We start from the raw sequence: 15,124 nt of genomic DNA on the forward strand, positions 1-15,124 counted from the left end.
TAAATCTCGATACTAAATCTTGCCTTAGAGAGCAGCAGATTTAGGTAATTATAACAGTTTAACGCTTGGTTTCATGCAGTTTTTTTCTTATACGCCGATGAATTATTATTTATTTTACAAATCCGTTAATGTTTCTCACTATTCCATTGCACTCCTCGTGTTTGCGAGAGTTCCTTTAGGGAAAAAAACAAGACGGTGAGTTGAGAAATGATGCTCTTCGTCGTAAATGAGATGCTGAACCATACCTCATTTCTCGCAGAAAACATGTTTCGGGAAGCGGCAAACACGAATCGGTTAATGAATCGGGCTGGTTAATGAAAGCGGAGCACAAGATAAAAATTATGTTTTGGATGTTATTTTTTTATTTTAGTGTTGTAATCGGTTTTTTTAAATTCCATCAATTTTTATCTTAAGTAATTTAGGCCATTTCTATAAATCTTCTATCATTTTTTTAGCGTCCATAAAAAGACATTTTGACATAAAAAGACAACGAAATTTCAGTGAAATGAAAGTAAACATGAACCTTAACAAAGAGCGAAACTTGCTTCCGTCTAAAAGCGCTTTTACAGTAGATAAGATAAGGCCGAGCAGAGCTGTGTAACATGTGTGGGTACTCCACTCATTTCTATAAATATTGCTGCAGAGTACAGTTCGTTGATAAGAACGAGCATCCACCGAAATACCATCCAGCAATAAAGTGAAAAGTGTTTACAGTCACTAGATAACAAATCTATGTTGGTGTAAATCGGTACACTGCCGCTTAGCTGGTGATAATTTTTACCAAGAGTTTGTTATTCATCAATTTTGCGTGGTGAGTGACAAACGTATCAGTGAAGCGTCTCATCTTCTCAAAAATGTACATTTTTTACTGGTATCAAGTTACAGTGAAGAACGTCATTTCCATTTCCAGCCTGGAAAATCATTTCATCCGAAACCTCAAACAACCCACCCGTGGAAGCTAACAGTAGGAGAAACAATTTCCTGTGTTAAGTCAGTGTTTTCATTCTTTTTTGAAGATTCTAACTTACGTGGTAAGTAATGTGCAAAAAGCAACAGTCACTACTTCAAAACACAACGAAACATTCTGCTTAACATACGTGGAATAAATTACTGTAGATAGATTATTTTCTTTGACCTTCCTAATACTAAGACCAAGATTATGAGCATTCAAGAAATGTTATTTGCCGGACAGTGTAGTTTGTTCAATAACAACATTCATGAATCAACCCAATTGAATCTAGAAAAAAAGACGTAGATATTATGCTACGTTGATAGATGTGATGGTGGCCCGTTGATAGATGCGACAGTGCGCAGTGGGCATTTTCTTTCCCAACTGACATTTTATAGCAGGCTTATGGCGTTTTTCGAGTTCTTTTACCTAAATCTCGATACTAAATCTTGCCTTAGAGAGCAGCAGATTTAGGTAATTTTAACAGTTCGAACGCGTGGTTTCACGTAGTTTTTTCACCCATTTTCTTCGGATCCAAGCTGTCATAGGCCAGAGGCGCCCCACTCGTCATACAAGTGCTCGAATCCGCATGCAACGTCCTAATTTTGTGTCACAAGCCCGCCGGCCATACAAAATTGAGGACGTTTTTACATGGGCTGAGGACATTCTGAGGACGTTCGGATTCGGGCTTATGGGGTGGTGTGCGTGAGCGTTTGCGCTCCAGGGGTATACATGTGTGTGTGATCACGCTGTTTGTATGTATTGTGATATGTGTTTTCTTTCGCCTTGCCACTATTTGCTTCACAAACAAAACAGCTCTTTTTAAAATCATTTATTAAAAGAGGCTTTGGCCCTCAGAGACCTCATCCGCCTCTTTAAACACTCCGATAGTATCCGATGCCGGCTCCGAAACACATCCGGAAGCTTCCTACGCCGGCTCCGAAAGAGAGCCAAAGGCTTTCATTGCACTAGGTTTTTCCCGCAAATTTTTAACACAATTGATTAATGCGACGGTCCCTCCGATACAGGAGCGATCTCGACGTGACGCGGATGTTTTGGCTGGCAAATTTGCTTTGCCTAAACACAATTCTAATCCATAACAGCAACTGCGGCCAATGGTTTGTTTCCGTGCCGGCACCGTACCTGTCAAGTCTACACCGACGCGACAGTACATACCAATACTGCGCGTTTACACGGTCGAGCAGTGGCATACACAGGCATACACATCGACTCAGGCAGTGGAAGAATTGACAGAGCAGCACAGACGATCATTGCCATACTGGCAAAGAGGGATAGCAATATGGAATGTTGCACACGAGCACAAAATTGGGTACAAAGCTGAGGACCTTGTGCGGAAACTGCTCGACAGGACCAGTGGGGCTATGGCAGCGCAAATCAAAACAAAGCAAACAATAACAATAGGATTAGATTGTGATATGAATGAATGATTTTTTATTTATTACACAAACCCGTTCATGTTTCTCACTCTCGTCGTACATGAGATGCTGAACCATACCTCATCTCTCGCAGAAAACATGTTACGGGAAGCGGCAAACACGAATCGATCATCACCGAGTGAATCTCCAGGCTACCGCAGCTCACCTACACGCAAATACACGAACAATCATAACACTATCTGCATTTAAACACCGGGTCATGCGCTTCGGCTTATCCGTGCGCGTGCGACGTCCTCCCCCCATCACATTCAGAACACGACTGTCGCTCAGCGTGCTCAGGGCAGAGCGAATAAGAAAAGAGAGAAGCAGAAATTTGCAGGGGTGTCCAGACGGTTTATAATGCGCGCTGCATGCCAGTACCAAAATGGCGCGCGAGAAACAGTTCGAGCGCCCCTGCACACGTGTGTTCGCTCTCTCGCACTCAGGGGCTCTCAAGCGGAGGATCATGGTTCGAGCAGTGCACGGCACATTGCGGAAAGCGAGAAAATGTTTGAGCGCCACTGCACGCGAGAGCAAACGGGTGTGTGCTGTGCTGCTCGTTCCAACGGCAAACTGGTATGGTGCTGAGCTGCTCTAAGAGCGTAACGAGCATTCGCGCATGAAGCGAGCAGTTATGGCGAGGATCGGGCAATTTTTTTTTGAAATTTAAGCTTTTTTGTATAACAGATGTTATGGATCATGGTTTCCTTTGTAGAGTGCTAATTATTTGCTCCCACTTTTCTAAAGGAAAGCTTCTTCGGTGCTGCTTAAGCTCAATAGAAGCGTAGGTCTAAACTACCATGACAATTGAACACTAAACAGCAAATATTACCATAGACAACAATTCATACCGGTTGAGTGTTTTTTTCTTATTTGCTGAAGGTTTTGTCAATGATATGTTGATCATAAACAATGGTTTGCTGACTACATGCCATACTTTACGAGCATTCTAAACAGTCGACCATCGAAGATATCATCACAACTCCTATTTCATCAAAAATTCCATTATTAAGCGGTTGACCTTGGCTGAAACAGTAAGGCAGTGGAAGGCGGTTCTGCGTCAAACGTTGCGTTTTCTGAAAATTTATGGATTTAGATAGACGCCGTCTTTGACGCTGAGTGAAAATAACATAAGTTTGATTTTTACGCACGGACGCAGTACATCAATCAATTGACAGTTGTAAATGTGAAAATTTGTCTTTTCTACAAACAATTTCGGAAGAAGTCGTAAACATTGCAAAATATCGCTCAAAAACAAGTTTCTGATATCTCTTGTGCCATAAATAAATGTGGTTGCATAAAGCCTCTAATAAAAAAAAACTATACTCTAAAAATTTTCCGCTTTGCAATGCAGTTTGGCTGATATCAATCTCATTTGACAGCTAAATAACGCAAAGCTGAACTTAGAGCGATTACCACCCTTGCGTCAAGCTTACTTACTTACTTATCAGGCGCTACAACCGCTTTGCGGTCTTGGCCTGCTGCAATAATCCTCGATACCGCTCACGGTTTAGCGCCGTCGTCTGCCAATCCGTTATCCCGGCCGTTCTTGCGGACGCATCAACGCCATCACTCCATCCACGCCTCCTACCACACATACAGGGCCAAAAATCCTTCTGAGCATCTTCCTCTCGAACGCGGCTAAGAGGGCTTCGTCAGTTTTGGACAGAGTCAATGTCTCAGAGGTGTATGTGAGTACTAGGACTATAAATGTTCTGTACAGTCCCAGCTTCGTCCGTCGCGACAGGTATTTAGGCTGTAGTATGACCGGTTGGCAGCCAGCACCCTTGCGCGTAACTCAACATCAATGTTGTTGTCGGTGCTGACTTTTGTCCCCAGATAGGTGAAGTTTGATAGGTCGAAGGTACGGTCACCTATTTGTACATCACCCCTGCGTAAATCAGTGTAATTAGCAGGGCCGCTAGTGGTGCTCTCATCATTTTGATTTTCGCCTCGTTAATCTCCAACCCGAGGTTCTGTGCCGCACGCTCGATCCTTTGATAAGCTTCTGCTACATAGGAGAGCCTCAAACCAATGATGTCTATGTCATCAGCGTATGCCAGGATCTGGACTGACTTACAGAAGATGGTCCCCGAAGTATCCACCTCCGAGTCGCAGGTGGCTCTCTCTAGCGCCAGATTGAAAAGGAGGCAGGCAAACCCATCTCCCTGTCGCAAGCCCTTGGTTGCAGCAAAGGGCCCTGAGAGTTTTCCATCCACCTTCACCTGACATGTGATATTGGCCAGTGTCATTTTTACAAGCCTGGTAAGCTTGGCCGGGATTCCTAAAGAGCTCATTGCGTCGTACAGTTTTACCCATGCTATGCTGTCATAGGCGGCTTTGAAATCAATGAAGAGATGGTAGGAGTGGAGCTGCTGTACCGCCATCTTTTCCAAGATTTGCCGCATCGTGAAGATCTAGTCAGTGGTTGATTTTCCGTTTCGGAATCCTCTCTGATAGTTCCCGACTATCTCTTCAACGAATGGGACAAGTCGATCTTGTAGGAGTAGGGAGAAGATCTTGTAGGCGGTATTCAACACCGTAATACCCCTATAGTTGCTGCACTCTAGCCTATCTCCCTTCTTGTATATGGGATGGATGATGCCAAGATTCCAATCACAAGGCATCGATTCGCTATCCCATACCTCAGTAATAATTTGATGAATTTCCTGTTCGTGTGCTGTACCACCGTTTTTGATCAGTTTGGCTACTATTCCGTCGGTGCCTGGTGCCTTGTTGTTCTTGAGCCGACGGAGGGCCATTCGTGTTTCATCTATGCTAGGTGGCAGTAGCATGATATCATCTGCTAGTGGAGCCTCTAGCTGTTCGTTGAACTGATCATTTAGCAATTCATCAAAGTACTGAGCCCATCGCGAGAGGACCTCTGGCTGGTAACTGACCAGATCCCCATCCTTATTCCGACAGCAGGTCACCTTAGGTCTAAAGTTATTTCGGCGACCTGCTATCTCCTGGTAAAACTTTCTTCCTGGTCCGTAACGCACTCTGATTTCTTGAAGTTCCCGCACCCGCTGCTCTTCCCAAAGTGGTTTTTTGGTGCGGTGAACTCTTTTCTCTTCTCTCCTGAGCCGTGAGTATTCCTCTGCGCATGCCCGCGTTCTATACCGCTGCTGCATTACTCGGTATGTGCAGTTTTTTCGTCACTTTTCTACAATCTTTGTCAAATCAGCTAGCGCTTGTTTTTAGAGCGTTCCACCGTTCACTCGTAGTTTCATATTCATTTTCTGGTAGTAGAGCCTCTCCTAAAGCGGATTTGAATGCCTATTGGACGTGACTGCTCTTTAGGGAGACCGTGTTGAGCCGAGCCTGCGTGTTAACTCCGCGTCAAGACATGCGTCAAAAACGCAACGCGCGAGCGCATACCACTGCCTAAGGAAGGTGAAACACACTATAAAAGAGTTGGATTTTTTTTGGGGGGGTGAAACAAAACAAGTGAAGAAAGTTAAAATGCCTTTTGCAATTGTGCATACTGTGAATGTCGTTGGATGTAACAAAATATCGGTTGTTCCGGAAGGATGGGTATTAGAACCAACCATAAGAAAAACAACTCTGCTTTGGCTTAGAATTAAGAAACACTCATCTCTTCATAGTCTTCATAGTAGCATTCACATCATGGCATAAGATATTATGTGAAGTGAAACGCCGAAACATAGATTCTTAATATTAAGCGAACACGATAGCAGACGAATTGAGTGGCATATCCTCGTCGCAACAAGAAAATGGATTCAAAAACAACGCACCAAAACCGAAAATTTTGTCTTTCCGGCATTTGCACGATAATTATGGTTTGTAGATAAAAATGCTTCACAATCTGATGAGGTAATGTAAATTTAACGGTCGGTTTACCTTTACTTAGAAAGTGACAAATACACATTAAACGCCACAAGCACTCCCACTATAGAAAATATTTTCAAAGTGCGGATGGAAAAAAGATGGCAGAAGAAAAGCACGAATCTTGTTAAGAGAAAAACAAAGATCCTCCGATATATTAAAATATGAATGTATTTGATTATGAAACAATGATTATTGAGGATGGCTTGTATTTCATTGGCATATCATTGGAAATCAAAGATAGTATGCAGTTTTTTTAATTCTAGATGTTAACAACAGTTCAACAGCTGCATCAGTTACAACGCTTGAATGCACAGATTGTAAAAAAAAAATTCATCAGGAATTTGGAAATTTGAAATTTGAAAAAGAATTTGGAATTTGGAAAATGGAAATCTAAGCTTAACAACTATCTAAAGGATTTAATTTCATGTATGCAAACATTCAAATTTTGTTAGTCAACGTTGATCCCAAAACAACTAAACATCGCTTTCAGGGACATAATGATTTCGATTTTAAAATGTTAGATAATACTATGTATGTTGCTGATAAGATACTTATTGTGGCACACACACGTCTTTGAATTCGTGCACTAAGTTGTTGAATATCTTCCCAGCTACATGGCAATATGCTTTTTAAAGTTTTGATGAAAACATGGTCATAGCACAATAAAAAATAAAAAATGATCGTCAACGTCCTCACTCTAAACATCCTTCAAACCCACTCCGCTTGCATAATGTAAAAAAAGAGCTGAATTCAGTACCCTTCCAGTAGCTAAGATGTGCCAACTTATGAAAAGATCTATGAATTTCTATGAATGAAATGCAATCTTTGAGAGTACAAGTACAACTCGTTGCAAATCTTTGGTTGACCATTTTGTCGATAAACCGAAAGTTCCATCACGCCATCCAAACAGGAGCCGTTTTGTAAATCCGCCATATAAATGATGCAGCGGATTGGATTAAACAATATCCTTTTCTTCTTCTTCATTGGCACTACAACCTCGAGAGGTCTCGTCCTGCCATTTCTGGCTTTCTGTGACTTGATTTTATCCGCACCAAAGTAGCCAGGAATCAGTAGGATTGGGGTGGTCCGGTGGCCGAGGCGACAGCGGCGCCGGTCTTAAAAAGTCAGTTAAATATAGTTGGTATTCATATGAACATTTTTTTTTCAATTATGACGGCTTGACGCCGTATGGCCAGCACCGCATTTGCTGACGAAGTACCAAATCTAAAGAACACAAAAAATTACCAAGGCATTTCCTCCCTGATATTTCGCCTTATCCCGGGCGTATGAACATTTTATTTAGTTACTTTTCACGAACGACCTAGCAGGAGCGTCGGTAATAAAGGCCCTTAACTTCACAAGTATTGTTCTGGATGATAAACGCTTGCCATTTTGAATAAGAAAACTTATTTCATAAACTAGAAGGCATAGGTAAGCTTCTAAATCTCCAAGTTTAGAAGATCCACAAAAACTGCCACGGTCATGGAAGGAATATTAGGCATTTCATGAATGTTCATCAAAATTGGCCAGAAATGAGTAGGACTACTTTTGGATAATAGCAATCCATCAATCAATATGTTAAGTGAAAACGTATGTATCTTGAGAGAAATGTTCCTTAAAAACAATCTTATTCTTGTTTTGAGATTTTCTCTTGCCTGAAATAGTTACCTGCATTAATTGATAATATTTTTTTCAATTCCGTTGTGCCAATATTCTTTTCCTTTAATTTCAGTTGTTGATTAGAGTGGTTTTGGACCACACTTTGACGATATGCAGTTTGATATTGCTCTAAAAATGTTCAAAATCATTTCGATTGAATCATAAGAACAATTCTTTTCTTCATTTCTTCGTTCACAATTTGATTCTCATAGTCACATAAATCTCAATCTAGGTCAAGTGATTCATCACCGTTTTCTTCGCTCTTGCAATTAAACGATAATTTTTCTTCAATATTTTCCTCGTTTAAAATAATTGCTGTTTATGCTGAGCAAAAATATGTAAATTTATGTAAGTTAGAGTTTATGTGACCTCATGTTGGATTGTTTTCCAATGAAAATTTGCTTATCTTACGGACTGGTGATGCAGTTGCGGTGGTTTCATTCGACATCGCAAATATAGCAGATTTTGTACAAAAGACCAGTTTTTTTGATTCTTTATGAATACATGCTTTCCACACAGCTTGTATCACTTAACACCTTATTGTGAATGATGTTGAAAATGCCTTCTTGAATGGTGTTAGAATTGTGAGCAAAAACAATGCATGCTGTAAGTGTTGCAAAAGCTTCCAGTAGCCCAAAAATAGAATGCTGGCATAAAACAAACTTCGAACCACCATACGGAAGCTTTGATTGGCAGTATTAAATTGGATCGCGGATACTAGACAGAAGTTTTCAGGCGACGCACGGGTTATAAGTTGCTAAAAATTAGCACTCGAGGTAAAGTTTAAGAGTGTATAAGCCCCCATATTCGGCTAGCAAGCTGTATTTTAAAGGTATTAAGCCGCTATTTCTTGATCAAAGCAACATTTTTCTTACTGGGTGAGATCCAAATTCACATGGCAGGACCGGGGTTCTAATCCCATCCATACCGCCTCCCTGTACGCAGAGCTGACTACTTTGCTATGGGTAAAATCAAGTCACAAAAACCCATAAATGGCAGGCCGAGACCGTTCAGGGTTGTAGTGCCATGGAAGAAGAAAAAGCTGCGTGGGAGTTTCTTGATGCAGCTGCTTATTTTCTTAAGGCACCATAACGGAATGCTATAGACGTAACGATCGTCAAACACCGAACCTCCTTCAACGGAAAACATATTTGGCAAGGATCGAGAGTGTCCTTGGCCAGTTCAGTGGAATCAAACTTCATTTACCCACAATTTAACAACAAAATAACGTTGCTCTACCACCGATTATTTCACTGGTCTCACTGGCCTGGACAAACATTCACTCAGCTTGAACAGACTCTAGATTTCATTCTCATTCATGTTCTGTGCTCGTGAAATTTCCCATTCTCCTCAATAACATCCTCTAAATGTATTTTTGTTCTAACTACTCAACCATTTTTACTTTACACAAATTGCTACCTCCTTTTTTTAGAAATGAATCTGGACAAGGAAATTCAACATTTTCACAATGAAAATACGATACAGCATAGCAAGAGTAAATCAGTAGAGCAGACTCCTACATCAATGGAGAGGTTAAAGACTCCAGTCGTAGGAACGACGCATGGAACATCGTATTCTTTGCTGATAGCAATGCTGACTGCGGTGCGTAGCTATCATATGAACCAAGTTCATGGCAATTTCAACTTTAGCATCACACTCGAAGACCCACAAGGAGGCAAATTCGACGATATTGTGCTTCATAGGCCACTAGAGAAGATATCATTATACATGCAGTGCAAGCATAAGGCACCAACAGATTCCACAACTCCAGAATCTACAACCACACCGGATACGGCAAGAAATCAAGAAACCATCGCCCAAAATTATTCAACCCAAGAAACCGACGCACAAATTTCTTCAGCTCCAGAGATCACATTACAAAATTTTACAACTCAAGAGACCGTCAACACACCAATCTTGCAGAACAAGAAACAGAAAGCAGAACAGTTAATTGTACCAAATGCATTTCTTGCACCTAAATCACCATTTTCTATTGCTATGTACTTTAAGTCATTTCTTGAAACTAATCCCATCTTCTCGAAGAATAATTATTATTTTTTATGTACCAATGCCGTTATTGATCCATATTTAAGAATTGAATACTTTTCAGAGCTTAATCCTAGCACGCATTACATATTCTCATGCTATCAGGACCTTGATGCAAAGTTTTATCAATTCAACATTCCCAACCAATGGGAAAAACTCAACGAAAAGCTAAGAGATGCTAGCCTAAGCTATCTGGGAACATTATTAGCTAAATCTATTCATGGCCAACAAACGATGAACAGTAATACTATAATTTGTAACCTGTACGCTGTTTTAGTTAACAGCATAATCGAAAAATCAGACCAAATCATTGCAGTTTCTTCGCCCCTAGTCCAACACACGTACAATTTTAAAGAAGCTTTTCAACATACGGATAAATCTTCAGCCTTAGGTAAAATTCGTGAAGCATTTCTCACGGAGTACAAAAAGCTCCTACCTAAAAACGAATCTAAAGACAACGATGTTTGGAACGATATTCGACAAAAAGGAATCAAGATGGACTTAGATTGTTCGATGGCGGCTATGGAAGATGCGTTCAACTCGATGAACAACCAAAACTCTTATTTCACAAAGGTTGATGAAAAAATTGCGCAGTTTTATTCCGAGTTTGTGTTGATTTGCACTCCTGACGAAGAAATACTTCGCCGTAACGCGAAGCAGCTTCTTGCCGAATTGACAGATATTGAATCGGACATTGTTTTTGATACTCTGTGTACTTCAATATTTGAAGTCTTGAAACACAAAGAAGTGTTAGAAATAAACTCAAACTATGTGAATACGACATTTCAAAAACTGAAACGCAACATTTTTTACACTCAATTGAAAACATCAACCAAGGAATACATCGCAACGTTAGAGCAAAAGTATCCTCATGGTTTAATCGATCACAAATGGTTGGAAAGTTCTTGCTTCTTCCAATTTCTTTGCAATAAATCTGCTTTTGGAACTTATCACTATCGTAGCTCGGTTGATTTGAACATCAGCGCTATGATCATACTAGAAACTCTGAACGTACTGCAAACTCAATGCTTATTTATTTTTGAATCCAACTACCATCAAAGCAAAGCGTTGGAGGAAATTCTTGAAAATATCTTTGAATATAATGATTCAGGTCTGGGTTCGGTGCTGTACATAATTGTTGTTCTAGACATGCTCGTAATAGCCAATTACAATTCATTAGCTGAGATGACACGTCGTCTTGAAGAAAAACTAAACAATCATAAGCATAGGCTCATAATCTTGTCGCCACTCACAGCGAAGGAAGAACCTTCGGAAAAATCTTTACTAGTACGTGATCTTACTCAAGAGGCACGAAACCAGATATTCCTGGACAACAATCAATTATACTTCTTTGGTTCATCCACTTCAATTGAAAGTATAGTACAAAAAACAGACAAGTTATCTTTTATGTTCAAAGTTTTGGATTATTACGCGGAAACAAAAGCTACCGATAGGACAAACGTTAATAGGCACAACTACGAAAAGATCAAATGCAGCTATATACAACGAGATGTTGAACCTTACTCTCCATCTAGAGCTCTTGTTGGCCATTCTAATCGGGAGATCAAAAAATGTTTTGAATATTTAAAAGGCTCAATTGGACATCAAACATACGCTTTTGATGAAATGATTCACGCATTTCATGAGCCTGTTTGCAAACCAGTATATGAATCACTACAATCAGCTCTAGCCGAAAAAGAAGAACAACATGACATTACCAATCTGTTTGATAACGAAAACAGGAATAAATGTAAGGTTCTCCTGAGCGAGGCTGGTTTTGGAAAGTCAACTTATTTCACTTGGCTTGCGTGGCGTATAGCGGATTCTCAACCATCACTGTTTGTCGTGAGACTAAACGCGAAGAAATATTGTTCCATATTTGCTAGATTAAAGGAAGATCAAAATCAGCTTAGCGATTCAAAGTTGATACAAATACTGTACCGTTTGGTTTCTCTCGCGCTTGCTGAACCAAACTTACTGCAAGAAGAAAGTAGAGAATTGGGCGCAAGCTTATTGTGCTTCTCCAATGGGCAAGTCGTGATCGATGAGAGTAAAACAACATGTCTACCTTTCGAACAACTCTTTCTCTTGCGTCTATTCTGTAGCAAATTCAATGCAAAGCAACTAGTCCTGCTATTGGATGCGTATGATGAAATAGTTCCCGATTACACTGACATTGTCATCAAGTGCTTCGCAGGGTTCAGCAAGTATGATGGAATACGTAACATCTATTTTTCGAGCCGGCCATACGAGTTTCAGGATGATTTTAAGAAAGCTATTACAGATTGTAGAATCATCCAGCTGAAACCGTTTTCTCATTACCATCAAATACTATCGCTACACAAACATTTATTAAGCGAGGTGACCGAGTATGAGCATTTGGAAAACAACTTTCGACCAGCTGTGTTAAGCGCTGTGTATAGTACTTTAATCAATCGTTTGGACGATTTAGTAAGTGCGCCACTCTTACTGCATTTGGCAATTGACTCATTATTACCAATCATCAGGCAGCATATAAACTTTTCATCGAACACAATTTCCCGCCTGGTTTTTTCAAACGACAAATTTCAAACATTCGAAATTATCAAGTCCTTTGTAGATAAAAAATTGGAAATATTACACATAGACAAATCCGAGTTGACCATGGCCGCATCTAAGAACATCCATGTTAACCGTAAAATTAAACAATTCAACAAACAATTCGAACGAGTACACGCTATAATGGCAATATACGTATTATTCGATAAAAAATATGTCGATAAAATAGTATCCAAGCAAGAACTACTAGACATCATGGAAGAAATAGAGCAAGGAGATCAGAAGACCGGAATCATAGTCGGATTTAAAAATAACATTCCGCTCTTTGCTCATAAAACTTTTGCGGAGTATATGGCAGCTTTGTGGATATTCAAAAACCAGCATAAACTCAAAGATGATTCTTACTTCAAATCCCAAATGTTTTGGATGCGAGGCTTTGATAGAATACGCGAATTTTTCAATCAGATGGTTGTTAGAAAAAATGATAAAATGGACATTCACGTGGCTGTTATGAACAAATCGTTGGAAGAGGTTAAGGCGATAATTGAAAATGATGCTTCGCTCGTAACCGCCAGAGATTCTGGCGGTCGGATACCTCTGCTCTTAGCTTTGCAACACGATAACCATGACATCATGCTGCTACTGCTGGAAACGATGAGTTCGATCAATAAGATCGATCTGATTGATGCAAGAGATGATCTTTTCCACTGGAGGGCATTAGACTATGCTTTTGTCATGTGGAACAAAAATGCCATTAAAGCTCTTTTAGATTTCGGAGCAAGTATCAACATATCTACACTATGCGCACAACTGTTTTCAAACGATAACGACAATCTGTTGATACAAGCATATCATTATGTCAATCAATTAGCATCTGCTGAGGATCGCAAACACTTATCCGAATACACAGTGGATCATTTGTTAAAGGAAAGGAAAATTGACATAAACGATAAACGCGAACGTTTGGAGCAGTCAACAGCATTGCAGTATTGTATTGCGAAGAAAGCGTACGAACTATTTGAACAGTTTATTCTACATCTAGACAAGCCTGAGGAATATTTGTCGAGCATGGGAGACCAGCTCATCAAAGCCGCACTCGCCAAAAATGCGTACAACATTGTATGTTTTCTTGTCGATAAATTCGATTTGCATCCGCCACCAAAACAGAACAAACTCAGTCTGTGTGCAGCTCTACTATCAGCCATTGAGTTAGGTCGTATGAGATCATTTAAGATTTTTCTCGAGCAGTTGTGCCTTCTTCTGAACATCGAATGCGCTAGCGATACAACGATTGTTGTGGACGATGCCTTCGAAAACATCAAAACTAAATCATCCGACGAAGCTAATGACAAGTTTCCAAAGAGTTGCTGTGTACGAAAGTCCAAAACTGTACTATTACCGTTGCCAGAGTACAGCGACAAAAATGTTTTTGAGAAAGATCACCTTTTCGAAAGTCTTCTGGCCAGAGCAGCCCATATGGGAAATGTGGCCATGATGAATTACATCGTCCAAAAATTTCAAAAACCCATTACTAATAGAACTATTGTCAAGGTCATGCGTTTAATGCCCAAGGGTAAACGATTGATACATGATCAATCTATTAATGCTTTCAAATTTCTGCTGCACCAAACAACCGATCTGGAGAGCATTGACCAGCATGGTCGAAATTTATTACACATGACCATACAAAATGGCTGTTTCTTCATGGTGCAGTGTTTGATCGAGGCCGACTTTGACCGCACAATGATCAACAAAAACAACGGATGGAATATTTTCCACTACATAGCAGCAAGTGAGTCAAGTCATAATAATAGGGCATTCAAGTTACTTGAGCTCTGTGAGTCATTAGAGCATTCAGATCTAATTCAGAGTGTCGATGTGGCTGGCAACAGTGTTTACGAGACGGCAATTATTCATAACAATTTTGACATTGCAAGAGACATGATTGAAACAACTTTTATTGATTCAGCAACATTTAGAAAAGAAGACTTTGTGCTAGGATCTGTTGAAAGACTTGTGGAAAAACTCGACGAATTCAAAGCGATTTTGGATTATTTTAAATATTTATTTGAATTTGGAGATATTATGTGGATGAAAGCATACAGCACAATTCGAGAAAGGGTACTAGTAATGTGAACAGTTTTGCTCACGTCAATTTTTTTTTAAAATATACTTACAGGCTAACAAATATGAATATACTTAACATGGCAGCCGTTGAAGGATAAGCCACATGAGCAGCCAAAAGAGAACCCCAGAGAGATAAGCAAACAGGAGAAAGACGAATAACCGAATTACACACGGCACTAACACTCGAAAAGAGCGAGAAAGAAAGACGCTTAGATTTTTTCCGCAGTGTTTGCAACCAACATTTACAAGAAATAAACTGATTCATCGATATAGAAAAGGCTTTGGGTTTTAATTAACTTTCCGCCGGATTGTTGCCTTATCGTTTGCAAGGTTAAAGTCTGAGTAGATGCCCCCCCCCCCCCCCACTCACGGACACTCATTTTTGCAACTGAGTTACCTCAAATTTAGGTAAAAGTTAAGCTAAAATGTAAGAAATCGTTTTAATAATTATTTATTTATTTATTTATTTATAAATTATTACGGACTGATGCCGTATTGTCCAATAATTATTTATAAC

General features: G+C 39.9%; 1 long non-coding RNA gene across 1 annotated transcript; it reads left to right on the plus strand.

Moving 5' to 3' along the window:
- The first annotated feature begins 260 nt into the window (after positions 1-260).
- On the plus strand, positions 261-14,879 carry LOC118508420. Its single transcript, XR_004905790.1, has 4 exons — positions 261-811; positions 911-1,031; positions 9,329-9,498; positions 14,660-14,879. It is a non-coding gene; the product is annotated as an uncharacterized LOC118508420 (long non-coding RNA).
- Positions 14,880-15,124: the final 245 nt, after the last annotated feature.

This window comes from Anopheles stephensi, chromosome 2 (assembly GCF_013141755.1).
Source record: "Anopheles stephensi strain Indian chromosome 2, UCI_ANSTEP_V1.0, whole genome shotgun sequence".
Classification (NCBI taxonomy): Eukaryota; Metazoa; Arthropoda; class Insecta; order Diptera; family Culicidae; genus Anopheles; species Anopheles stephensi.